Below are 26,515 nucleotides of genomic sequence, written 5' to 3' on the forward strand. Positions count from 1 at the left end.
TGGCCAGAGCAAGTAAAAAGAGCTTCTGGGCAAAAAAAAAAAAAAAAAAAAAAAAAAAAAAAAAAAAAAAAAAGCTGCCAAGAAATTGTTGTTTCTTCTTATCCTTTGGTTCTGGCTTGTATATTGATTCTACTGCTTTAGCAAAACAAAAGATGCTTCCCTTCACTCAAGAATTTCCTCCATTCGATCTGGTTAAAACATCAGATGGTGACTCCACCACCTCTTTGGGGAACCCGCTCAAATGCTTGAAATTTTCTACTTCTTTCTATGTAGAAATTTTTCCTAACATCTAACCTGAAYGTCTTCTGACACAAGTTGAGGCCATTTCCTCTTGTAGTTATTCTGGAGAAGAGACCAACCCCTGCCTCACTACAGCCTCCTTTCAGGTARTTGTAGAGAACAATAAGGTCTCCCTTTGGGTCTCCTCCAGAATAAATAACCCCAACTCCCTCAGCTGCTCCACATAAGGTCTGTCCTCCAGCCCCTTCAACAGCTGCATTGCCCTTCTTTGGACACGCTCCAGCACCTCAATGTCTTTCTTGTAGTGAGAGGCCCAAGACTGAACACAGTATTCAAGATGTGGCCTCACCAGTACTGGATGATCACTTCCCTAGTCCTGCTCATGACACTGTGACAGGCCATGATGTGGATGGATACATTGACTACTTTTTCAAAAATAGGATAATCGGAATTTGATAATTATGAAGTGTAAGTAGCAACTAAATGCATTTATACTTAAGAATGAAATAATCTTCAGTGGGAAAAAGCACCCTTCAAATTAAGAAAGAGGCATAATCTGCATCACAATCATGTGAAATGTATAGAAAATGTTTTTACCACAAAGACCAAACCTGCTATTAGCCTCTCAGTGTGTTGCCCATTATACTAATATGTGCATCATTCAGAAAGCCCAAATAAAGGATAAAATTGCTACCCTTGGACTGGACATCCTGAACACATACAAAGTAATGTAATTAATATCGAAGTGTTAGGAGATATTTATGAAATATTTTAAACTAGTAATCAAGATTATGCTTAGTTTGGGAATATTGGATAAAGAATTGTTTTTTACATATACTTGTTTAAAATTCTTATTTAGACGTTAAATCAAAAACCTTTATAAAAATCTGAGCATACTGATAATATAAACAGCATGTAATTATCATCAAGTTTAGTTTTGCAGCCACTACCAACAAGCTGTGTTTTTGACAAAGATGGGAAATTTTATGAGCTCTGCCAGTTCATATTTAAATATGCGTTTCACATCTGTTGAGAGAAAAATGCTCAGATTTCAAGTATATTTTGATAAAATAGTTCATACACAAAGCACACTATTCCTGGAGGATTATGCTACTATTTCCAATTAAATTAAATTGATTAAAGTAAATGATGATTTAACCTCAAAGGGAAAATAAATTTCATTTGTAAAAAATACTGTCATTCAGTCTGCTAAATTGCATGTACAGCATGTAATTTCTTAAATATGAGATTCTATTTTTTTGTAACAAGTTTTGATATCAGATTTAAGGTGATCTCGAACATTTGAAGAACTTTAGCATGTCTGAATATATTACCTTATAAAATTAGAGGTTCATGCTTCAACTCCCTGTTTACAGTTATAGATAAGAATCAAAGCTGATGCAGCAGACATGTAAAATCTCTTTTAAAAATTCTCCAGCAGTTCTGCATAGTTGATATATATCTATTTAGCCAGAGAAAGAACTGCTGTCAGATCTCTTTCTAGTCCACTTGACCAACAAAAACCTTGTATGAAGTTATAGAGTGCCCTTCAGAAGATAAAAGAAAACTCAATATTATTATAATCCATCCTCTAAATGAAAATCRTTTGAAGAAGGCTGGACTAGATCCTGAATGCCATGGATTCTTTCCTATGTCTTGGAATGATTTTGTGACTTTTAATGATTTTGTGGCTTTTACATGAAAGAAAACACCTGAGGTTAATATCAAAGGATGAGCTGATGAGGCAAAAGAGTACAAACTAATCTTTAGTGTTATATTTTCACTAAGAGATGTGTTTATTTTGTACCATTGTTATGTTGGTTTCACTCTTTTGACAGAAGACAAAGCCCTGGAGAGCGCTGCATTTTATATTTTAATTTTATTTTTTCTTATGTTCCCACGAGTATACATATATACATATGAATACATGAATATACAGCCCCCAGTATAGATGACAAAGCTTACACGTGAAGGATATGGCTTAAATTATGATCTTAAGGCTGACTTAAATTATCATCTCACAGTTCAGCAGGCTGTAGGCAAAAGCAGTGATACGAGGCTGAGGCCAAGATTTACTGGAAAGGTAAAAGCTTGCTCTATGGTGACATTCATCTGCTAACAACAAAATCAGTCCAACCAAAACAGAACTGTTTTTCTTTATTCTTTTATATTTCCCTTGCGTTAAAGCTGTTTATTAAAAACCAGTACTATTTGTCAGCCAAATTATCTCCATTATTCTAAGCAGAAACATCTTTCATTCCAAAGTGCTGTACTAAGMAATTAAGCAGGTAAATGATTCTTTTTTGCTTGTTTGTGTTTTCCCTCTCCCTTTGTCCATCAAGGACAACACTCCTTAGGTTTCTTTCTTGTCTCAGAAGATTGTTTAAAAGAAAGAAACAAACAAACAAAAAGAAAGATACAATCAAGAAATTTTGCAAAGAAAACATTGTTATGAGATTTTGCTGCTCTCATAGTCTGTGGGGTCCCTTCATCACCCTATTGAAACACCTAATTAAATACTAATTAACATATTTCTGTCATGGTCAGAAAGAATATAACACAAATTCTTCAGTTGTATATATAAAGCAAAGCAACCAAAACAAAACAAAAAATTGTTAAGATGACTTTTCTAGCAATCCACATAAGAACATGAGCAATTAACCATACTGAAAAACTTGTCTTACATTAAAAACAAAGGTTTACATTTGAAAACCCATAAAAGACAGTTCTTATAAAACAAAGTTCCTAAAGAAATAACTATAAAAAGGATTAAGATTAAAAAAGTTCCTAAAGAAATAACTATAAAAAGGATTAAGATTAAAATATCTTTTAATGAACTTCAATGAATCAGTGTGAATAGTTTCACTTGGAAAACATTCAAAATATAACCTGCAAATACTGATGATGAAGCAGCCTTTAAGCTTTCTTTCAAGCAATACATTGAAAAATGTAACTTTATAATATCATTAAATTAGATGTAAATTAAATAATATTGCTGCTTGTTAAAATCTATTTTTATATAATTTGAGAAGCAGATGAATTGATTAGACTGAAATCTTAGTTGTAGAAAAAGCAAGCAAATTCAAATTTTAAATTAAAAAAATGCACTATTAATGTTTATCATAATTAGTCTTGCTTTGTTCTGTTTCCATTTTCCTCCCTCAAGTGGGAGAAAACAATTTGGAGAGTTTTGTGCTTTCAATTTATTGCATCACCTTGAGGGAGTTGTTATATTGTTTTCATTATGAATCTGCAGCTGTAGCATTACAGAGAAAAAAAAAAAGATTTGACCTAAAGATAAAGGTCACATCAGGCCAGTCAAGCTAAACAAGCAACACAAAGGCTAGAGAGTTGAGAAAGGAGCAGGATATTGAAGTATTCACTTAAAACTGTGTTGCCTCATCTCAAAGGATTTATGGTTGGACTCAATGATCTTGAAGGTCTTTTCCAACCATAACATTTCTATTTTTCTGTGACTGTAGCAATTTTTTTACTATCCAAAATTATATACAAATATATTGAGAAGTCTGTTTTCCGAAGTTAACAGTTCATATCCGTCATTATCAGATCAATGGATCATCTTAAGCTGAGGGAAGTGCTACCTGATCCGAGGATATGGAGAAGGATATGGAAAAGGCAGGGCAAGACCTTTCTCAGCGATACATGATGATGAGAGACAATGAAAATAAATTTTAATATGGGAAATAATGATTAGGTATGAGGAYTTTTTTCTATCAAAACAGTCATCAAATACTGCCAAAGGTTTCTGAGATAGATTGTGATATTTCTGTCCTTGGAGGTATTCAGGATTTAACTGGACATGAAAAATGCTGTTAGTATGACAAAACTAGTAGACATGCTGAATAAACAAAAGAGGAAGTGTGAACTTGCATAATTTGGACAAAGAAATTGATTTTCCTTGAAGAATTCACATTATGGAACAATCACTAAATTTCTCATCAGAAAAAAAAAGCTGATGTCTTCTATTGCCTATGAAGTTTCACTTATAAATACAGTGCTTGTCAATGTTTGTACATTAGATCATTAGGTGTCATTCACAGAGAAGTATTTCCTTCCAGCAGAAATGCAGGGGTTTAGGAGAAATTTTCCTTTCATTTTGCTGAAAAAAAGTCATAAAACTTACATTTTCATAGCAACAGTGTACTCTTGATCCACTATTGTGTAGTTTAACTAGTTGCTAGTCTGCTTTTAATTTCACTTATCTTACCTACTGCACTGGAAATGTAGCAATCATGTCCTGACATAAGAGCTCCTGCTAGTAGCACTAAGCTGAGAAGGAAAATGGGTGTCAATCAAAGCTGTTAGTATAGGAGGCACAAAGGATCAGAGTGACAAAAATGCCTGCAGTGCAAGATGAGGAAGGCAGAACAGATGGCCAAAGGCAAATAGCTACTGAACACGGAGGAGAATACATTTATTGGGTCAGAAATCCTGCAGGGCTCTCCTGCTCAGGACCTGGGGAGAATAAACTGTTATCTAGATCTCCTTGAAATTCTAATGAATCAACGAACAACCTAAAGAGTGGCAATAATTTTACTKAGTACTTTACATTTTCTCTAATGAGTGACCAGAAAGTAGAGGAAGCTGTGAAATTCATAGCAYATTTCATGAGTGTAAAAGTTGGAGTTCCATCTCTGGATTATCTACCTTTTCCTCTTCCTATGAGGARCTCATAAATATGTTCAGGTTTATTTTGATTTAAACCTTTTAGTCCCAAAGCTGTGTGATTATAGTAAACTTGATTCATTAAAGTTTAGTGGATATGTAGAAAGTRAGATTTCCTTAGAAAACTAATTCATGTCCCCATTGCCATAACAGAAATAAAAAAGAGAATATAAACTACATAAATTTATTAAAAGGTGGAAAGTTGTCTGGAAGTTTCTCAAGTATAAATTGCCCTTTTAACGACAGTAATAATAATTATACGTTTATGAAGCCACTTAGCTTTAAAATGCAATGACAACACATACTAGCAGTGACACACAAAAAGAGAAGATTTAGTAATTTAGCAGGACAGCAGTGAGCACTGAAAAAAAATGAAATTTTTGAGTGGAAAAAGTGTTTGTTGGGATAAGTATTTTCAACATGTAGGAAATTGAAGAGTAGAGATTTCTAACCCTTATGTACTAATTTAGTAGTCAGCTCCTCTTCCAAATAGGACTGTTAGAAGGCCTTTTGAGAAGGGCTCCTGAAAGATTAGGGATTTCCTTTTTTTTTTTTTTTTTTTTAAGAGTGCTTCAAACTTGGACAAAACAAAAAATTATTTACATAAATCTAATGCCTAATTCATAACCAAGAAATTTCTAAATGAGGTTAACATCAGTTGTCATATTAATAGTTGAAGTCTCAAATAAAGTTTTCAGCTTTTGTTACAGGATGGAAGTTTAATATGATATGAATTTCCCCAGAAAAGAAATCTGTAAACCTCTGAACTGACTCCTTCTTTAAGGGGATGATTATGTGTATTTTTTCTGTAAATTAGTAATTTTTGTAAATTACATGTGGAAAAAGAGATGAAAGTTATGAAAAACACCACTAAATATGAAAAATTACAGATTTCACCAGTAACATGTGAAAAATGCTTGGAAAATGGTTTACTGCCTTTATTTCAAATAATTTAAAATTTGAAGACAGTCATATTTTCCTGTTTTTCTTATTTTTCCTAGTTTGATGTTTCCAAGTCCAGATCACAACTGAATTTCAAGAAACACAAGTATCAATGGTTTATRATATTTGCAGCAAATCTACATAAAATTACTGCCTCATAAATATATAGTTTTGTGCAGTTAAAAAGCTTATCATAGTATTAGCTGTGCAATAGTCTMATATTATCACAATCAAGTCAGAAACAACTAGGACTTCAAAAATTAGACTAGATTAAGACAGAAAAAAATGGAATACCTGCATAAAAGAGCCTCAGCTCTGCGTAAAATGCTGCTGAATAAAGACACGGTAAAGACACATATGATTTCAATTTCAATCTTAGACCCTACACRGTGTCACAGGAAAGGTTTCTGTCTTGTGTTATTGGTTCTTTTTTTTTTTTTTTTTCCAGTAGAAAAATGAATAAATAAATAAATAWAAATCAATCAGTCTATTTGTAGATCCTCCATCTCTCTCCACTACAATAAATWTTCTTTCTGCAGGACAAGAATTGACATGCTGGTTCTACATTTTGAATGTTAACTCTGTGCCAGAAATGCCAGTGGAATTGCTTCTAACATTAAAGATGAAATAAATTCTCTGAAGAGCTGAGCTCAGATGGAGAAAAAAAAAACCACTTTTGCTATGTGTTGCATCATCAATAGATGCATCATAAAAAACATTCAAGAAAAGCTCCAGTAATTTCTTATATTTAAATTAAGTTTTCTAGTGACAGAATGGACTTTTAAACAAACAGTATGCCTTAGACTACACAGARAAAATGCGTTAGGATCCATAAATACAGAAGTTTTATGATATGACATTGAATTTTTTATGCTGAATAATCAGGCAAATACCAACAGGAATTTGCTACCATGGAAACCAGCAGTTGCTTTTACCTTTGATTAGATACTGTGAGAAAGCTGGTGCATACTTGTATGTGTGTTCTTGTGGGAGGAAGGTTATTTAGATGAAGGAAAAAAGTGGACAGACGAATTATGTTTTTTTTCATATTCTCTTTAAAGATATGCACTCTGAGAATTGTTTGTGCCTGAATCTGGGTCAACAGTTTGGCTGTTGCAGTAAAACTACTTGAATCTGAAAAAAAAAAAATTTTTTTTCTAAGGTTAGATGATTCAGTAGTGAAAATTTCTCAGCATATAAACTAGCTTTAATAAACAAATTAGCACTATTTAAGAACTGAATTTACAGGAGTTTACTGAGGATTATGTACACTCACCTGGTCTCAATATTTTTTTCAGATTTTTTGACACTGTAATTCATCAGAAATTCATTGGCCCTGTCCTAAAAAAATGTTGGAATATAAATTGTACTGGCTAAACAGTAAAAATACATGTACTTTTATTAGTATGTTCTTTGACATACACTCTCAAATACAAATATAATCTGTCTTAATTCATTAGGTGATTAATTTAACAAGAAAGGGACATTTTAGAACAACATAATCAAAAACATCATCAACAGAACATGAATGTTATAGCAAACATTTATCTATATTACTTTACATACATTTTCTTATTGCTSAAACATACATACAAATTTGTGGAAAATTGAAAAGTGAAAAATATTTCTAAGTCTTGATGTAAGTGAATCAGGACATTTACACTATTTTGGTGTTCGCTCTAATAGTCACCACCAAAAGAGCCACAGAGTCACTGTAAAAGGACCTTCCTTATAGCCTTTTGGTATCTTTTCAGCTACCAATAATCTCTTCTTACTGAGAGTGGAGGRGAAGCCTAACACTGTTTCTATGTTTTTTGTTGCACTGAGGAACTATATCATCTCAGGGTATATTTCTACCAACAACCCATCAGATAATATGAATGGCAGCCAGCCCCACTTTAGGGACTTCAATAGATTAATGTAAAATTTAATTTAAACATATTTCCTCAGCTATGTTCTRAAAGAGAATTAGATACTACTTGTTAGAAATGACAATTTTTCATTTAAAAAATCATACCTACATTTGTATTTTCCATAGGGCCTTATATAGATTTGTTTTAATTATGTATGTGCCATCTACAGTTAAAACACTAGGTTCTGCAAATATTTGTTCATTTAGTGRTGATATCACAATTCTGTTATTGCCAATAATGTTTCTCAGTGGTGAATTTGCTRGACCACAGTACCATGCTTTTTGGGTACCAGGTTACTAAAAAAGCTTGCAGGCTCTGCTGATATCTTATGAGACAATGGTTTGGACTCTTCTGCAGATCTACTGCTGAAGTTTCAGGAGAAGTTAGATCTCAGTAGTTTATTTTTATAGGAAGCCCTAGAATCTCAAAGGAGCTGTCAATGCACGGCTAACTCCATCATCATCATAATGACAGTACTTCTTTCTTGAAATATCTGTTATAGATTACTAATGTAAAAAAAAAGAAAAAAAAATCCCATCAACACCGTTTACTGAAAGCTAAGACTATGATGTCTTTGTACAGAGTTTATCAATAAACCCTACTGCTTTAACAGGGTATGTTACTGACAGGTGATCCAAAATTAAGTCAATTTGAACATTCAGTCATTGCTTTTTAGCTTATTCTTTCAAGGATGATTTCATTACTTGTAACATCATTCTAATGCCTGTGTTTGCAGGGGATGGAGAATTTCCATTATAGTCATAACTTATGATTCCATTTTCTTTCCTTCAAACTTTGACGCAAGAAAATTGTGGCCATTCACTTAAATCTATTATGAAATGGACTTTTATGATAATGAAATAAGATTTTGAGWTGAAAAGTAGGACATCAGGACCTGTAGAGTTATAGTTGAAATAGTACTCTCAGGACACTATTATCTACATGTCTTGAGTAAAATAGAGTTCTGAGGAAACAGAAAGCCATAGCTTTTGAAAACCAGAATTATCTGAAATGTCTTCTCCCTATAGGAAGAGATACAGGGGGAAGGATATCTTTTCCTATAGGAAAAGAGAGAGATRGAAGGCAATATTCCTTCACAGAGCTTCATGAGATGACTGCAGACATGAACAATGAATTATACCTTCTTTATTGATATAGATTACTTGCTTCCTAGATTACTCACAGTGCTACCGTGGTCCCTATGAAAAGTATTAGCTTTTGCTTGACTAGTGTGARAAATATCACTTTAACATCATTGCATGTGGAGCCTATATTCATTTTACATGTGGAGCCTATACATTCACATTCACATATACATTTACATTCACATGTAAAATGAATATAGGCCCCTGTGCCACATGCTCTAGGTGTTCCTGCCTGAGCAGGAAGKTTGGACTAGATGATCTCTAGAGGTCCCTTCCAACCTTAACCATTCTGTGWTTCTGTGATACATGATCATGACTATGTCATTTGGTAAAATACAGCATTTCTTATTTTGTTATAATAAATGCTGTTTCAATGAAGAAAAGGTACAGGTGAAAGAAAAACAAAATGATGTATTAATATTAAACTCTTCATTTAATAAATCTGCTTTGTAATTGTACATCAATTTTAACTCATGCTTTAATAATATATTGGTATTTTTTCGCTATTCTTTCGCTATTATTCGTAAACTAAAGAACAGCTTAATTTCCATTATTCATTTCAGCTTTAAATGTGAAAAGAGAATAAGAAAATAATTAGTTTTTAATGGTATAAAAATCAGTATTAAGAAATCTTAATTATTTTCATCTATTTCAAGTTACTACATACATTTTATTCTTTTTTAAAGAAGTATAAAATAGAAAAAAAAAGGCTTTCAATATAATCTGAGTTTCCTTTGCATCTTTTCTGTATCATTTGAAAGGTTTTCACACCATTTTTGTGTGAATGTGTGCACTGCATTTTCAGGTTAGTGGTTATTAAAATTTCTTTCTATTTGGCAAAATAGCTGTATAAAAACTGAATCGTTTTACTCAGTGAATATGGGAGTGTGGTATAAAAGATATGAAAATTTAGATAAACCTATACACTACTGCATGTATTAAAATACAGATTTTTTTTTTTTAATTCTTATTTATGTGCCTCAGATTATTATTGCAATCACAATAATAGTGGACGCAACCGCAATCACAGTCGYAGTGGACGAAGCTTTCTACAGGGAGCTGAAAGAAGCCTCCCGGTCACAGGCCCTGGTCCTCCTGGGGGACTTCAGCCTTCCTGATATCTGCTGGGAAAACCACAGAGCCRGGAACAGACAGTCCAGGAGGTTCCTGCAGAACATTGCAGATAACTTCTTGATGCAGGTGGTTGAGGAGTCAACAAGGGGAGGGGCGCTGCTGGACCTGATACTAACAAACAGAGATGGTCTAGTGGGACCGCTGGGGGCGGTCTTGGCTGCAGTGACCACGAGATGTTGGAATTCACGATCCTGTGTGGAGGAAGCTGAGCAAGAAGTAGGATAGCTACCCTGGACTTGAAGAGAGCCAACTTTGACCTCTTCCGGGAGCTCCTTGGAGCAGTCCCCTGGRTCAGGGTCCTAGAAGAAAAGGGGATCCAGGAGAGCTGGCTAGTATTCAAGCACCACTTCCTCCAAGCTCAGGATCGGTGCATTCCCACAAGAAAGAAGTCACGTAAGTGGGGCAGGAGACCTGTATGGACGGGCAAGAAGCTGCTGGGCAAAGTTAATGAGAAAAACAGAATAACCATCATGTGGAAGAAGGACCAGGCCACACGGGAAGAATATAAGTGTATTGTTAGAGAATGCAGATACGCAACGAGGAAGGCCAAGGCCCATCTGGAATTGGTGAGAGATGTCAGGGTTTCTATAATTATGTCAGCAGCAAAAGGAAGACTAGGGAAAATGTTAGTGTGCTGTTGAATGGRGAGAGGTCCTTGGTGACGGAGGATGYCAAGAAGGCAGAGTTACTAAATACCTTCTTTGCCTCTGTCTTTACTGCTAAGGCCACTCCCCATGAACTGCAGGSCTCAGGTGGAAGAGATATAAATCTCTTTTTATATCTCTATTTTTATCTCTTTTTTTTCCACAGAGCAGTGGAACAGGCTGCCCAGGGAGGTTGTGGAGTCTCCTTCTCTGGAGATCTTCAAAAATCCGCCTGGATGCCGCCCTGTGCCACATGCTGTAGGTGTGCCTGCTTGATCAGGAAGGTTGGACTAGATGATCTCTAGCGGTGCCTTCCAACCTTGAACATTTCTGTGATTCTGAGAAYCGTGGTGGGACTTCTAGGAGACTCTTTGACTAAGCTGCACTAGGAAACCTTTGCCTCCAGGGAGCTAACATGATTCCACCATAAATCTTAAACAGATTTACAGAAGCAGGTTATACAGATCATATTTTCTTTTGCAAGGGAAAAGCAGTCAGACTAAAAATTAGTAGAGTCCTTAACAGAACGTGGAGGTTAAACATTACTATAACTATGGCATTATTAATAATCTTAGAAATCATTCAAAGTGATTCGAGCCTGTATGAAAGAGATTATCTAGCCTTCCAAAAGAAGATTGAGAGCTAACTACTTACTTTGTCTCCACTTACTACTCTTGGAGACGTACAGGTTTCTAAGAAACCAAGAAGGATATGGATATTGAAAAGTAAGAATTAGACTTGCTCTTGACAGAGATTATACAAACATAAAGGGAAAAAATACGGTCATGCTTATTTTAATTCCACATTATACTAAGACATTCCTGCCTTTCTACGCTTTGTCAATGAATCAGTGAATCATCTTCAGTGAAGAGCAACTAAGCTGATAAGTTTTGTTTAAAGTYTGTGAAAAGCAGTCATAAATGGTGTAATACAACTCTCCATCAGAATTTTAATTATTTTCATCAGTAGCAAACAGAGACCAATTCTCTGATTAAATATCAGAGATGAGGAAAAGATGAAATGTAACATAGGCTATATAAACAATATTTGAAGGCTGCCTTCAAAAATGAAAGGAGAAAACCCCACAACTTATAACAGCTTTGTCTGGTGTGCTGTGTTGTGCAAATATAGAAAATAAATTTGTGTCTATATATTTATATTACTGTCCCCTACTTAAGTTATAGATATATAACTCAAATCAATTATTCCTGTATACCTAAATCCCAATAAGGGGTATTTTTGCCTCATTTTAAGGCAATAAAGCATTTTTAGAGGTTGTGGCATGAGAAAAAAAAAATTAATTTACTTGACATTTAGCCTATTAGGAGCCATTGAATAAGACTATTCTCTTCTCACTGAAAATTATGATCAGTTAACTTCTACTGAAAAAGCTAGACAAGTTTCATTATTTTATTTAAGAATTTGTACCTAAATTCACAATTTTTCTTGTGTTCATTTTTTTAATAAGGCTGGCATGATAAAAATATACAATCAACGTTTAGATAAATGCTCAAATTATACCATTTATGTGACTATTCTATATGATATTGTTAATTAAATAATATTGTAAATTATTTTCCGCATTGAGAATATAACATAAAGCAACGATATCTTAGCACAAATTAATTTTAATTACTATGCGTTGCCTTTATAAACACAACAGGAATGATTACCATTACCAATGTAACTTTTTAAAATCTTAGTGGTATTTCTATAGATAAAAAATTACCAAAGCTATTAATAGAATTAATAAAAAGAATTAATAGAATTGCAAACACTGAAACTTAATGAAAACAAAATGCATTTCCTATATCTCAGAGAAGGTAAGAAGGAGGAAACAGTAAGGATAAATGTCCAGGTTCTTTCCGTATTCCACTATTTACCTCATGACCTTATCAAAACAAATCTATTATTGAAGTTGACATGAAGCATCATAGCAGTGGAACACAAGCTTTCATAGCTTTTTCTGTATTTTTTAGCCTACAAATATCCTGTCTCGTGCTTTTAAAACTTATGCTATTAAAAAGCTAACTACAAATTGTCTGAAATTACAATGCCATCCATGGGAATGTTCATATTGAAGTCAATTAGTTTACTAAAGACTGTAAAATCTGGCCCAAAGGATGCACTAGGTTACTTGATCTGATATCCTGAAAATACCCTGATATATTTTAAAATAAATAGCGTGGTCCTCCATGTACCAATTTTGTTGGAACTCTGATCTCAATCTCATCTGTCAAATATGAGTAATGAAGGATCTGCTAATGCCTTTTATGCTGAGTTTTCAGTAGCAAAAAAATGATAACATGCAAGTTTTACATGGTTGGACATTGTAAAGTACATACTAAATATACTACAGACTAGTGCAGAAAAGCAAATTTACTAATCTCTAAAGACAGTAACCAAGTAAATTTAAATTTAATATACTATTTAATCTGCTTTAGCAAATAGACCTGTTCCGTAATAAAAGAAAAAAAAAGACAATTAAAAAAACAATTCATACTCCACTTTAGTTTAGCAATTGGAGTAAGAACAGGAGAAAATAGGGATCCACAGGAAGAAGTTTCTTTAATATCCAGCAGATATAGAAGGTGGTAAGAGAGAAGTCTTTGTTGAGGATTATTTTGAAAATTTTGTAATAAAATCTATGTTGCTAATGTAACTTTCATGCTTTGATATGCCACCATAGTGGAAGAAACACTGGCATGAACCTAAGCACCTCTGTGTAATAACAAAAGTAAAAATTAAATGAATAGGTTAAGAGATTTTTAAAGACTTCATTTTTGCTTTCAAGACTGCAGGAGTTTTAATTGTTGCAGCTTTTCTTATGCCTTTCATACCTGTAATCCAAGTCTGAATGATTTTTCAAAGTATAGCAGAAAAAAAATGTACTTTAGTTATTTCTTGTTCATCTTTTTTTTCTCTCTCTCATGTTTTTCCTATTCTTTACAAATGTGTTTTTGACCCTCAGTCTCAAGTGATTTTCATATGAAAACCATATGATCCATCCTGTAGTGCTAAAAGACTTCTTCTTGTTCACTCAGAACAGCTTAGACGGCATTTTAGGCACTTCAGCTGTGATACCATATTTGCACCCATGAAATATTACATGGTTTCTGAACACACATGTATAATATTAGAGCTGACAGAAGAAATAAAGGATAATTTTAGTAAAAGAAAAACTGTAGAAATTAAAAGATGAAATTAAAATGGTATTTCTTTATTTCAAAATAATTTTAATTCTATCCTTTTTTTATGATTTATACTTTAAACCCAGCAGAAGAGAAAGTAACAAACCCCAGTAAAATCTGATTTCTCAAGATTTTAATTTCATGAACTCTTGTGGCAGTAGTCTTCTATGTGTGCTGAGCTAAAAGCAACAGAGCTTCTGAAGGATAACTAGTAATCTTACCTTACAGACAGAGCTGTTTAATCATGTTTCTTAAGACTGACACCATGTTAAGATTAAATTGGGCTTAAAAACAAATGTTACCTACTTGCATAGAAACAAAGAGATTGTACACGCAGTAAAATATAAGTAACATAATCTATCGAAACATACAGAAATAGACAGCTCAAAGCCATGTTCAGTATCACTGGTGACTTCTGTGATTCAGATGAGGTTTATGTTAGGATTCAGTATCACTTTCATGCTCGATGAACAGCATTAACTCCTGATAAGGTAATCATTTCAAAATAGTAGTGTCTGTTTTCTGCTTTTTTATTTCACTAAGAAACAATAAATATCCAACAAGGACCCTACAGCTGGAATGTTTTTTATCATTATCGAAAGTCATCATAAAAACTAAACTAAGCTAAACTTTATATGAGTTACCGTAATAGTTTTCCAGATGCTTCTTTGATACATTTTTGCTAACTCCTGATGTAATAGTCTCTATGTCTGTTCATTCTCTACTAACATACTGAGGTGCATGTCAGAAGAAGACCTTGAGGGAAAAGGGAAAATAGAGGGAAAGGGAAAGGGAAAGGGAAAGGGAAAGGGAAAGGGAAAGGGAAAGGGAAAGGGAAAGGGAAAGGGAAAGGGAAAGGATGATTAAAGAACTTGGAAACATCCACAACAGAGTCTGATACTACCCACACGAGTCTCGTGCTGCTACTTATTTGAGCAAGACCAGCATACAGTTGGAAGCAGGCAAGGATATGAAGGCATTTTACTGGCAATCTGCCATGGATGGCTTACCATTTTTTTCAAAAAACACAATTAAAATATAATTAGTGAAGAGAACTGAATAGCTGACAGCTTACACTGTAAAAAGATTTTCTTTTAATATATTCCAGTCACTTCACAGTAAGAGATGCAAGTTTGGACTTCATTGAAATGGAGGTCCAGTAAGTAAGACTAAATGTTTGTAAAATGTAGTAAATCCAGAAAAAGAAAAAAAAAAAAAAAGACATATAATACTATTAAGAAAATCTGTAAGTTTCTGTGTTATTTCAATGAAAAATGTTTTTATAACTAGACAGTCTTCATACTACCCTCTCGAGTTTTAAGGAAACAGACATGTAACAGAAGCTGTAGACGTGATATGTATTAATAATTCTCATTAATATYAATAATTGCTAATACTAGCAGTGAATATTAGGAGTGACTCCTAGTTAGGCGTGACTATGTAAGCATACCAAATCAATAATATAAAATATCTTTCTATTTTAATAAGGCTATACAACCAATTACAAGCTCATCAAAATATTGTCATATGAATTCTATATATAAGAACAACAGGTAATTTCCACAATAGTTGCAGATAAAAGTTGCATGTTACATGTACAAAACACAATGCTTCAAACTGCTGGATACAAAGTTCTTGTACTATGGATCTACCAAGTTTCAAATATTTTTTAGATGCTTCCAGATTATCGGGAACTATAGCACAGGGATAAAGAGACAACTGAGAAGCTACCTAAGGGTTTTAGTAAACACAATGACCAAGATATGCATTTTAGGTATTTTACTTGATTTCTTAAGTTCTTTTTTTCTTTCAGGAAAAGGAATAGCAGTGGCGTAGTGCCAGAGCAGTTAATTATCATTCTCAACCTTTGTAGAATTAAGAGCAAGAGGCATGTGCCCATGTGTATGCGTGCATGTGTGTGCATATACTAAAGGTTAAGATTTATTTGAAGATAAATATAATAAATTAATCAAGAGATAGCATACATTGTTGATTAGGAGCTTCTAGGTATCTCARCTGGTGGAACAGTTGAGATAAAATAATGGAATGAGAGAGAGTTCATTAATTGTAAGCTTTGTCTAGTTTCTATCCAAGTAAATTATCCTGAATATTAAAAAATAGTACCTTAGAAGGACAGAAAAATCAATGAAAATCGTTGACTAATGATTTAACTTCAACGTTTTCTTTTAATTCAAGATGAAATTCAAATATTACACAGATAGTTGTCTAAATCAATTTCCATTCATGTTTTGTATATAGGCATTATATAAAAAGGCTGATATTATATTATGATTTTGAAAGTCTTGCGGATAAATGAAGTCAAAAAAGTGATGCATAAATGCATATTTTTGTCTGCTTTCAGAGGTAAACCATTATAAAAGATGCATTCCTTAATAAACAAAATATTTCAGCCTCCAGCAGTAGAAAAACAGAACATATGGGTTCCTTATTAATTAATGAAGCAAAGTTTACCAACTCCAGCAACACAGTCATACATACCCAAAATAATGTTGTTTATCCTGAAATTCTAATTACTTTAGAAACATAATTCTATTAGTATCATAGGTTCTCCAGCACCATACTTGACATTAAGGACAAATTTTTAAAACTGGAGTAAATTTGAGTTTATCATTTTGTGCCGTTGCTGCTAACATGTAATTATTCTCAGCAGCTGACCTTTGCGTTATTGCATTTTAAAATGGAATGTTCACAAAAACAAAAAGAATGGATTTATAATGTGCTATTTATTCAACTGTATGTATTCATTAGATCCTACCCTACCAAAACCAATATTGTATCTGTATCAAACATTTTACATACTCATGTTATGGTAGTACATAATYCTGTGTTGTAAATCCTCATGTTATACCAAAACTGTTTTTAAACTTTTAACATATTTTTATATTATTATTAAAGTTTTGCTTATTTTTATTACATTTGAATGGATGTCATTTGAATTAATTTCAGTCAATAGACTCTCAAAATGTTTTTCACTGAAAGATCAACCYTTCCAAGCTTGCATAAGTACTTTGAGATAATGAATCTTCACAAAGCCACAGAAGTAAAAGGGAAGATTRAAAAGCACTGAAAATGAGAAGTTTTTCAGTGAATATTTTGGAAGTAAAATTATTCAGTAAACATCTGCAAATGAAACATCTTATCTGAATTAAGAAAACATGCTATATTACTATGTTTAGCAGTCTATGATTCTGCAGAGCTTCACTGAATCCAGAACTTTTATTACAATATTGTACTTCTCTAGGGCATGCACAACTGTTTAACAAATCCCAATTAAAAAAAAAAATAAAAATAAAAAAGGATGGATATATGAGTATTTGGTCATCTCAGCACTTGATTTTAAACACCACRGTCCTTTAGTGAAACCTCCACCATTTGCTTGTGTCACAATGTGTAGAATCACTTTAGTGCTGAACAGTAAGTAGAGAAGTCACCTATGGGAGCAAAGAGGAACTTCTAAGTAGACAAACATGATGACTGTTTTGCTCCAGTGGAATCCTAATCACCTGCATCTATGCAGAAAGAACAAAATCCCTATTAATGCTTTCCAAGAATAAGCAAGACCAAAATATTTCCATTATGGGCTACGGAGGACAGTTTCATAAACATACTAAGGATAGTATCCTCATACTTTAGTCTTTGATGTGATTAGATAGGGATTTTGAAAATCACATGTTTGTATTTCAGACTCAAATCCCAATGAAGGTCTTGTTCCAAATATGTGTTTTCTTCATTTCCTAGACTGTCAATTATTCAGTCTTCTAAAATTATCTCAAGCTCAACATCATATTTTTTTGCAATGTGTATTTTTCCTTTTAATTATTCAAGTATCAACTTCATCATAAATGCTCCAAGATGAATTCATCAATGAAGAAACACTAATATTAACACCACAAAATAAAGATTTCTATTTTGATGGGAGGAGTAATTTTGCTAGCAACATGTAGCAAAGGTGTAAGGCTCCAAATAATAGCTAATGAATATAAGTAGTTATTTTGTTGACTTTCAAATAATCATTTGTTATGGCATTTATTATATATTACACTGATAATGTAAGATTTACTTTTTTGTTATGCAAGAATCAGTAAAACTGTTAGGAATCTGCATTGTTTTGGTTTTGGTTTTGTTTCTGTTTTTCTACCTGGATTCGTCTGCAGTTTTTTTTTCAAAGAAAACTGAAAATTTTGCTAGAAAAGTAAATAATCCCAGTTCAGGAGTATTCAGGCTAATATGTGCAAACATCCTTTTATAGCACAAGATAATAATTTTATGTTAATATGTGTTTAAGTACCTTTCAAGTTCCAGCATATCACAGAAAAGCCAGAAATTATATTAAGATCCTATTAGAAAAAAAATAATTATACTGAAAAAAACACTTTTTGTGAATTTGTAATTTATCGTTATTTAAAGTGTCTATATTCRGTATACTGTTCAGCTACTGGACATGTTAAAAACACTGCTTATTATAAAGCCATACTGACTACTGACTACTTGAGTAGCCTCAAGCAGTCTCAGTAAGAAATTCTTTTTCAGTATAATATACTTCCATGGTAAAAATGCCTGCTGTCCAGAATGACTAGAATGATTAGAACTTTTAATTTTGATCAGATCTTACCAGTGCACTAAATTTTCATCATATCCAAAGCAGATAGCCAATGATCTATAATGGCCGTTATTGGAAACTAGATTTCCCTGCATTTTTACAGAAGCCTTGACAGTCTGCTATACCTCACAGTTTCTATTAAAACATCATTTTCATCAAGTAGCTACCAATGAAATTAGAGCATTTACCAAACTGACTGGGGATATGGTACCCATATAGAATCAGGGTAAATTTGTCCCCGCCTTTTTTTTTTTCTCAGTAAGAAACAACATTATATCTATATTTCCATATTACAGCTAGTTACAGTCCAGTGCTAGAATGCATCCAAAACACCAWCTCAGAAACTGAAGGGTGGAAAAGTGTGATGGATGAGCTCTCACTTATGTGCAGAAGTAAGACTGCATCTGACAGAACTGCAACCAAATTGCACCCTGTCAGTCCCGCATACTTGGACAAACAAACTTTCAGATATGAGCTGTCARTAAAGTCAAAACATTGTCTTCTTGCTTTGCTTCAAAAGACTTAATAAACTCTGCAAATACCTGTCCTGAGCTTCACCTAATATGATATTCCTGCCAATTTTTCTGCATCTCCAAAAGCCCATTTCAAGGGCACTTCTTTAATGAGGAGGATGGTAATCATCATGATCTGCTTCCCATCTGCTTAAGCCTTCCTTAAAACATGAATATTAGAGGACTGTAATATAGAGACATAGCCATAGAGACAATATTGAAAATCTCAACAGGCAAAATTGAGCACAGCTAAGTTTATTGCACTCCAATGCATATCCTGCCCTCCCGCTCTCTTCAGTTTGCTCAATATCCAGCATATGCTGCTCCCCATGTTGCCAGAGATGATAGAGCAGCTGAGGCGGCTGCCAAATACCTGTTTAGCAGTAAAATCCTTAGTCATATGGTTATTAGTCATCCTTGTGTGGTATTCAACATGCCTCCTACATAAARGAGGAGAGATTCTATGGGCTCATTCGTATCTCATGAAATATTTTCCAATGCCTATTAAATGTTAAATAGCTCTTTGCCAGCATAAATGAAGTGTCTATATTTCTAAATACCTAGATGAAAAGTTGCACACTGTAAAAACAAAGTGGCTCACCCAGTTTGCAGTGTTTGCAAATCAGTGATTTTTAAGATTCATACTTTCTCACTGTATATTGAAGTCACTCAGACAGGAGCTCACGAACAGAACACTGTGTTTTTATTTATCCTCACCCTAGTGGAACTGGTCAATTGTTTTCATACTGGGGCAACTGTAAGAAACTAAACTTTTTTATTTTTAATCTTTGAAATAGTGAGAGTCATCAAAGTTGCTCTATTTTAATCAAATACCATTTATATAATTACAACATTAAAAAATTCACACAACAGTTAACAGAAATAATTGAACTTCTTCATTACAGTACTTGCATGTAATGAGGAGAAACGGGGGAGGGCGCCCTCCTCCTTTCCAAAATTTGCTTTCTTTCTTCAGCCTCTGAAAAGATAGCAACAGCAACTGTTTTAAGATCTTTTCCAAACCCAGAAGCATCACAAAACGTACATTGCTAACAAAACTTTTCATTCAGTGTTACAGCAATTAGCCACCACTRATCTTGAGGTCAGGGTTTCAGAGCTGGTGCAGTTGCTGCCATTATGAATGATGGGACTTCTGACACTTTCCCACCTCTCCAGCCACTTCTCCTGTTTCCTCATTCTCAAACACCCTTTAGATCTGCCAGTACCACTATTTGAGGCAACTGTGAAAGCAAGCAAATTCACTGTTCAAAAGTGAAAATAAAGCCTAAAAGATGTCATTTTAATTGTGCAGCTCATGGCACTATCCAGAAGGGCCTCATATATATTTCTCTTGATGTGGTTTTCTTARTTTGTTTGATAATTAAAGTCATCTCATTTTAAAGAGATGAAAATTTCACAAGAACACTCTTCTGAGAGCCATGAAAAAAAAGAAAATGCAAACAACTGCCAAAACTCCTTCAGAGTCATAGAAAAGAAAATATAGTTTGAAAGAGTCAATTTTAACAACATATTTCTATTTTACACTTCAACCAAGATGTTTTACTTATGCATTTTCCAAGGAATCCATACACAAAAGCTTCTACTTTGTTAATAAACCTTAATTCTATACTTAAGAATATCAGTCTTAGCTATAGTCTGTAGCATTATATCGCATTATACCTTAACTATATAAGTTCTCTGCTYTTATCCAGATGCTATAAAGCATGCTTTACCTGAATAAATGTCTTTCTCACTTTATAGCTTAGAAACAGGTACACACAGTTGACTTTCATATGTCCATATATATGTCCATATCATTATTAAATTATTAACTGTGGTTCTCCATTCCAGCTCAATATGGAAGGCTGTAATGGAGAGAGATGGAAGGCTAGATTGCCAATAACATAAACAACTGTCGAAAAATAATCTGCTCAGTATTTAGAAAGCCACTGCCTTAAGATATGTTTCATTTTATAGGATGAAACTTTTATTTCCTGAAGACAGATTCCAGTACATTCCCTGTATTTACTTTCATCTCCTATTCAAGTAAAGCTTTCTTAAAATACCTGACTATAAAGCTTACAACACTGCACTGTAGATATCAAGCCTTAATTACTTAAACTACACATTATTACCACACCATTGTAAACGTACACAATTAAAAATCAGAGATGTAGGAAGAATCACAGCTTCTTATATAATTCTAATTAGAGTAAAAGGTATTAACTATGTAAAAATATGTAATTCCCAGTGACTTCTTTGCAAAATTAAGAAAAATACAAGACTTTGTTCACATTTGCAGCATCTTGTAGGCTCACTGTGAAATAACTACAGATTATTAGAAAAAATGTATATTCAGAAAGAAAAACAGTAACTCATATCTTCAATATTCTCTTCTTCTCTGAATTCTTTAAAAAGTTATAAATTATTTATTTTGTGTTAGATGGTGAAAAGCAAATAAAAATAGATGCAACAAATACAAAGCAAAACTCAAAACCAAAAATATATTTTTTCTACCCCAACCAGAAGAAATATTTAGGGATTTCTCCTGCCTGTCTCCCAAAATGTTCCTTTTTTTTCTGCCAAMCTTCAATATATATCTTCATACAGATCCATATTTGCCAAATAACAAAAAAAAATTTAGAAAAAAGACACAAATTTCACAATGAGACATTCACTTTACTAATGTCTACTGAAAATAGACACGTGAATAGGAGAGCTCCTACCATCTTTGGGAAAACTTCAACTAGAAGCAGTGGTGGGCAAATAGTCTGAAATGATATTTCTGTATCTGCACATTTGTGTTAGCAAAGGCATTCTATGTGCTTCTGTGAAGGAAATTGGATCTGTTTGTGATATCTGGACAAAGATAAGTCATCTTAATAACGTTAACTTACTAATAAATATAGCTAACATTAAAATATACTCAGAAGTGTGGCTGTCAATCTACCTGCAACATCAATAACAAAAGCATGCAGACCGTGTTGTAGCATTTCTACAGGACTGTAAACATAATCTTAGTTTCTTGAATCTAGTTGCATATTTGTAATTTGGCAATTTTTTTTCCGCTAGCAGAAGGGATTATACTTGGTTATCTAGTGTTACTCAACAAAAAACTGCAAATGTAAATTTATATATTCTAAGCTTCAACATTTTGTACAACTAAGCATTCCTCCTATTCCTCCTCTAATATATAGAAGGAATATATGCCTTCTATATATTCCTCCCTGTGCCACATGCTSTAGGTGTGCCTGCTTGAGTGGGAAGGTTGGACTAGATGATCTCTAGAGGTCCCTTCCAACCTTGAATATTCTGTGATTCTGTGATTCTAACTGATAATCTTTTTAATTGCTCAGTCTAGTCACAAATGACAATCATAGCCAATATAAGCTGTGTTTTTCTACTTATATTTTACGCTTAATATGGTCAAATAATTTTGTAATTTTAAACTGCATTATTACAAGTGTTTCTTATGCATTCCAGTTTAAGCAGTGGTAAATTTAACTTACTTAAGACAACTACATCTAAGATAACATGATCTTTACTTCTGAATGGTAACCTAAGAATTCAGAAGGGGGTCTAATTTTGCAAACTCATTAAATACAGTTTTTTGAACACAGTTTAATTGATATTATCCAGTCTACATTTCTTTCTATTGCTCTTATCAAATTTGAATTTGCATTCAGATATGGATTAAGTGGGTTTTACAACCAGATACAGATGAAGTTCAAATTTTATTTAAAATAATAACTGTGAGGCGTAAATTTCAGGCTCAGGTACAGATGTGATCACACTCGTGAAAAGTTTTATGCACTGTTGAAAAATATTTATTAAGAATACTTGAAAAATGTTCAGAATATTAAAAACTAAATCAAAAAAGAAATCTTAGAGCTACTGCAAGACCATACGCAAAAATAACTTCTCACATCTTGTTTTGGGCAAGAGCAGGTGCTTTCAGACATTTGTGTACAACAGTCTGATTGCTTTTTATTTATAGCCATTTGGATTAAATGCTTWAAAATAGTTCAATCTTAATTAATTCAGGGAAAAAAAAATATATATAATAATCTGAATGACTTTTTCAGTTAGGCATGATATTTATGTCTGCTCCTGAATATGTATTTCTAAGATTCAGCTAGCACAACTACAGAAACACTTTTAAGATTCCACAGATAAGCTTGTTAACAGCCTCAGTATAAGTTAAAGTGGTTAATAGTCTATTCATTAAGCAATAACTGACTTAAAAAAGACCAAAGACTTGTATTCATTTTCTAGTTAACCTGGACTTGGAAAGAGTGATTTGTTTCAAGAATGCTGCTAGTTCAGTCTATTTTTCTGGAAGAAACTGTAGTTCATTTGGATGCAATTAAGACTCAAATCAGGGAATAAAAAGAATAATCTTACTCTATATCTTCTTTTTAAAGGCCCAAATTCTGCATCCAACAACAAGATGAAATTGCTTGTGAACACAAATCTGTTATTACCATATCCTCATTAAGGGCTTCTTAACAGACAAAAAAGGTTGGAAAGGTTCATTAACTCACCTGACATTTTATGCATCTCTGGAAAGAAAAATGATTTCCAAAGAACCAGGCATATTTCATCAAAATATTAGCCAATAACTTCTGAACATATGAACTAATGATCTTTCTTGAATAATTAGGCTTTTGTTGTTGTGATCTGCACACAACTAAGAAAGTGACAAGATGCTTGAATGTTGAGATAGTTAGGTCATGCTGTAGAATTGAATCAACTAGAGTTTACTCTAGTTGGGATCAGTTTCATTGGATATGGAATAGATGATTTCCATTTTTTATTACTCTCCATTGTTGTTTTGAGKTTTTTTTTCTTGAGCTTGTTCCATATTGTGCTATCAAGGAAAGAAATTTAAATTGAAGGCAAGCTGCAAAATTCATTCATTAAGAGAATGCATTTCCTAAGATCAAAAGGATGCATCAGTGTTATGAAATGTTGCAGTTTGAAAGCTGTAATAGTGGGGGGGGGGGGGGGGGGGGGGGAGGAGATATCAAATTAGTATCGGATTTACAAACAGTCTATGGACCRTAGGTCCGATCACCTTCCTAGGAGCGAATTGAGTTCCCAAATAGCGTCATCCACTATAAGCTCAATTCTGGCAGTATTGGATTCACGAACAGTCTGTGGACTGTAGGTCCAATCGTCTCCCTAGGAGAGAATTGAGTTCCCAAATAGTGTGATCAACTATAAGCTCAATTATGACATTATTGGATTCATGAACAGTCCGTAGACTGTAGGTCCGATCACCTTCCTAGGAGCAAATTGAGTTCCCAAATAGCGTAAGCAGCTATAAGCTCAATTCTGGCAGTATCGGATTCATGAACAGTCAACTGTAGGTCCAATCGCCTCCCCCCAAACAAGTAGTCGAGCTCACAAACAGTATGATTTATTCAAATACAACATTTGCAAAGCAGGATTCAGATGTCAGTATAGGAAATTCCCTACTACAGCTTGGGTTTTTTTAGCTAGCTCTGATGTACAAATGTGCAATCATCACTCACCCYAGAAGATGGGAGAGGGCTCTCAGTCTCGAATCTCCTCAGGCGGCATCTCAGCTCACAGTGGGGGAAGAGGGATCAGCCCGTAGACTGACCCRAGAGCAATGATGGATTCTTCCCTCTCAGTTGTTAGTCTTCCCAGGCAATATTCCAGTCCGAGGGGAGGGAAGGGGAATCAGCGCATCGACCGACCCAAGAGTTATGATGGAGTCTTCYCCCCAAAGTTCTTCATCCTTAGTTCACCTTTTATACTTTCCTTTACATTCAGGTGGAGCATGAGTGACTAGAGTCATGCTTAATGTTGTTATTGATTGGTGAAAAAGTTTCTCGCTTTCATTTAAAGGTACAGTCAATCGAAAATCTAGAGCGCATGCTCAGTGAGGGGTGGTTGTACCTTGGAGGCGGGTAACTTTTGGGATGGAGGTGTGTTTTGGCATTATAATGAGCTTATAATGAGCAAAGTTCAAGCAAAGTTCATCCAAAAGGAGTGATTTGCCACTTTTCTGGCTCAGCATCGGACTTTTTATCGTATATCTCCCATTGGACAGCTACATTGAGGCTTATCAGCAGCGCAGCACAGGGAGTGTGACAGAGTTTGGCCGCAGGGTCTTCACTCCGCTCCGTCCTCCRTTACTCCCCTTTGCAGCTGCGAGGAGGGCAGATTGTTTTGCCCAGGCAATTGTGGAGGAGCCAAGTCCGTGTGTACCAGACATCCTGGAAGTGGTAACAGTGTCTCAACCCAAGCAAGGTTCTGCAATTACAAAACTTCTGTTAGGCCCTAGTTTTCCAAACAATTCCTCCACAATCAGTAGAAAATGAGGCTACATTGTAAATTAATTTATTGTCACATTCTTTGATATCTTAAGGGCTGTAATTAATCCAGTGGGTAGAAAGCATTTGGGGAAAAGCTTAACATGGAGATACAGTCCTAGGTAACAAAAAGGGAAGTAATTCTTCCAAGCATGTTTTGATCTATTGTGTTAACATGGCAGGTTGACCATGGGATATCACCTTCTGCCCAACCTATACTCCTGGCAGGTCCTTCACACCTTCCTGTAATCGATACTGCACTCCTTCTCTATTCTGTGACTTCAACTTTTGTTACCGTATTATATCTCTTCTCAGATTCATTATCAACTATGAAATCTTTTTCTGTACCTATTGATGCTTTGTTGCTCAGCATACCTGTTCTGTGCAGTTCAAAGCTGACTTCTGCCACTACATTGTCAGTTAACCAATCTTTTTCACATGCATTTTTATTGCTCCTAAAGATTCTCAAACACTGAGCTACTTTGATCCAGAAAAAGAGTTCCACATTATTTAGTTCAGGTCAGCTTTTTGACTATGCTATTTTCCTATCCTCCCTTTCCTCCTTTTAAATCTGTTTTTAACTAAAAGGTGTTTTCAGAGGATTTTTACATGGAATCTTCTGATACAGGTGCCAGATGATTTGAATGTTAAGCCCAGACTTTTTATACATGCATACTGCTCCTTCATGAGGGAACTGCARCACAGATCTTATCTATATATGGTCAAGTATCTCTGCAAAATTCTAGCTGTATGGACCAAAAATTCCACAGAATTCCACAAAGCAAGAAGAAACCTACTGAAAGTAAACTTCAAGTAGAGAAGATTTCAATCGGTTTTATACCTTCACAAAACTTCACTAGGAGAAGAGTAGCTGATAAATCGATTTCTGTGGGCCAGGACTCGACCAACCTTGAGAGGGCCTCAAGCATAGTGCCATTGTTGGAGCAAGATGTGCTGGAACTTGTCAGCCATAAGCCCTGGGAAAGACAAGATAAGCCTGGGTCGTCCTGACTAAAGGCAGTTGTAGAAGGGAGTATTGTTTCAAGGTTGTAGATAAACTTAGTCTGCTTTAAGTCTGCCGATAGGACTTAATTTGTTGCTCATTATTTTTTATAACCTGCTTGTAGCTGCTTTTGCATTTAA

The 26,515-nt window shown here is 34.2% G+C and overlaps 1 long non-coding RNA gene across 1 annotated transcript in view; it reads right to left on the reverse strand.

The window, feature by feature from the left end:
* LOC112942848 overlaps positions 1-24,908 on the reverse strand; it is a 28,036-nt gene extending 3,128 nt beyond the window's left edge. Inside the window, exons 1-4 of the long non-coding RNA XR_003248463.1 lie at positions 24,566-24,908; positions 19,937-20,007; positions 7,145-7,209; positions 6,804-7,002 (exon numbers count right to left, since the gene is read on the reverse strand). This is a non-coding gene — a long non-coding RNA (uncharacterized LOC112942848). The remainder of the gene's footprint in view (positions 1-6,803; positions 7,003-7,144; positions 7,210-19,936; positions 20,008-24,565) is intronic.
* Between the last annotated feature and the right edge of the window lie 1,607 nt (positions 24,909-26,515).

This window comes from Nothoprocta perdicaria, unplaced genomic scaffold, assembly GCF_003342845.1.
Source record: "Nothoprocta perdicaria isolate Ctin4 unplaced genomic scaffold, notPer1 scaffold_135, whole genome shotgun sequence".
Classification (NCBI taxonomy): domain Eukaryota; kingdom Metazoa; phylum Chordata; class Aves; order Tinamiformes; family Tinamidae; genus Nothoprocta; species Nothoprocta perdicaria.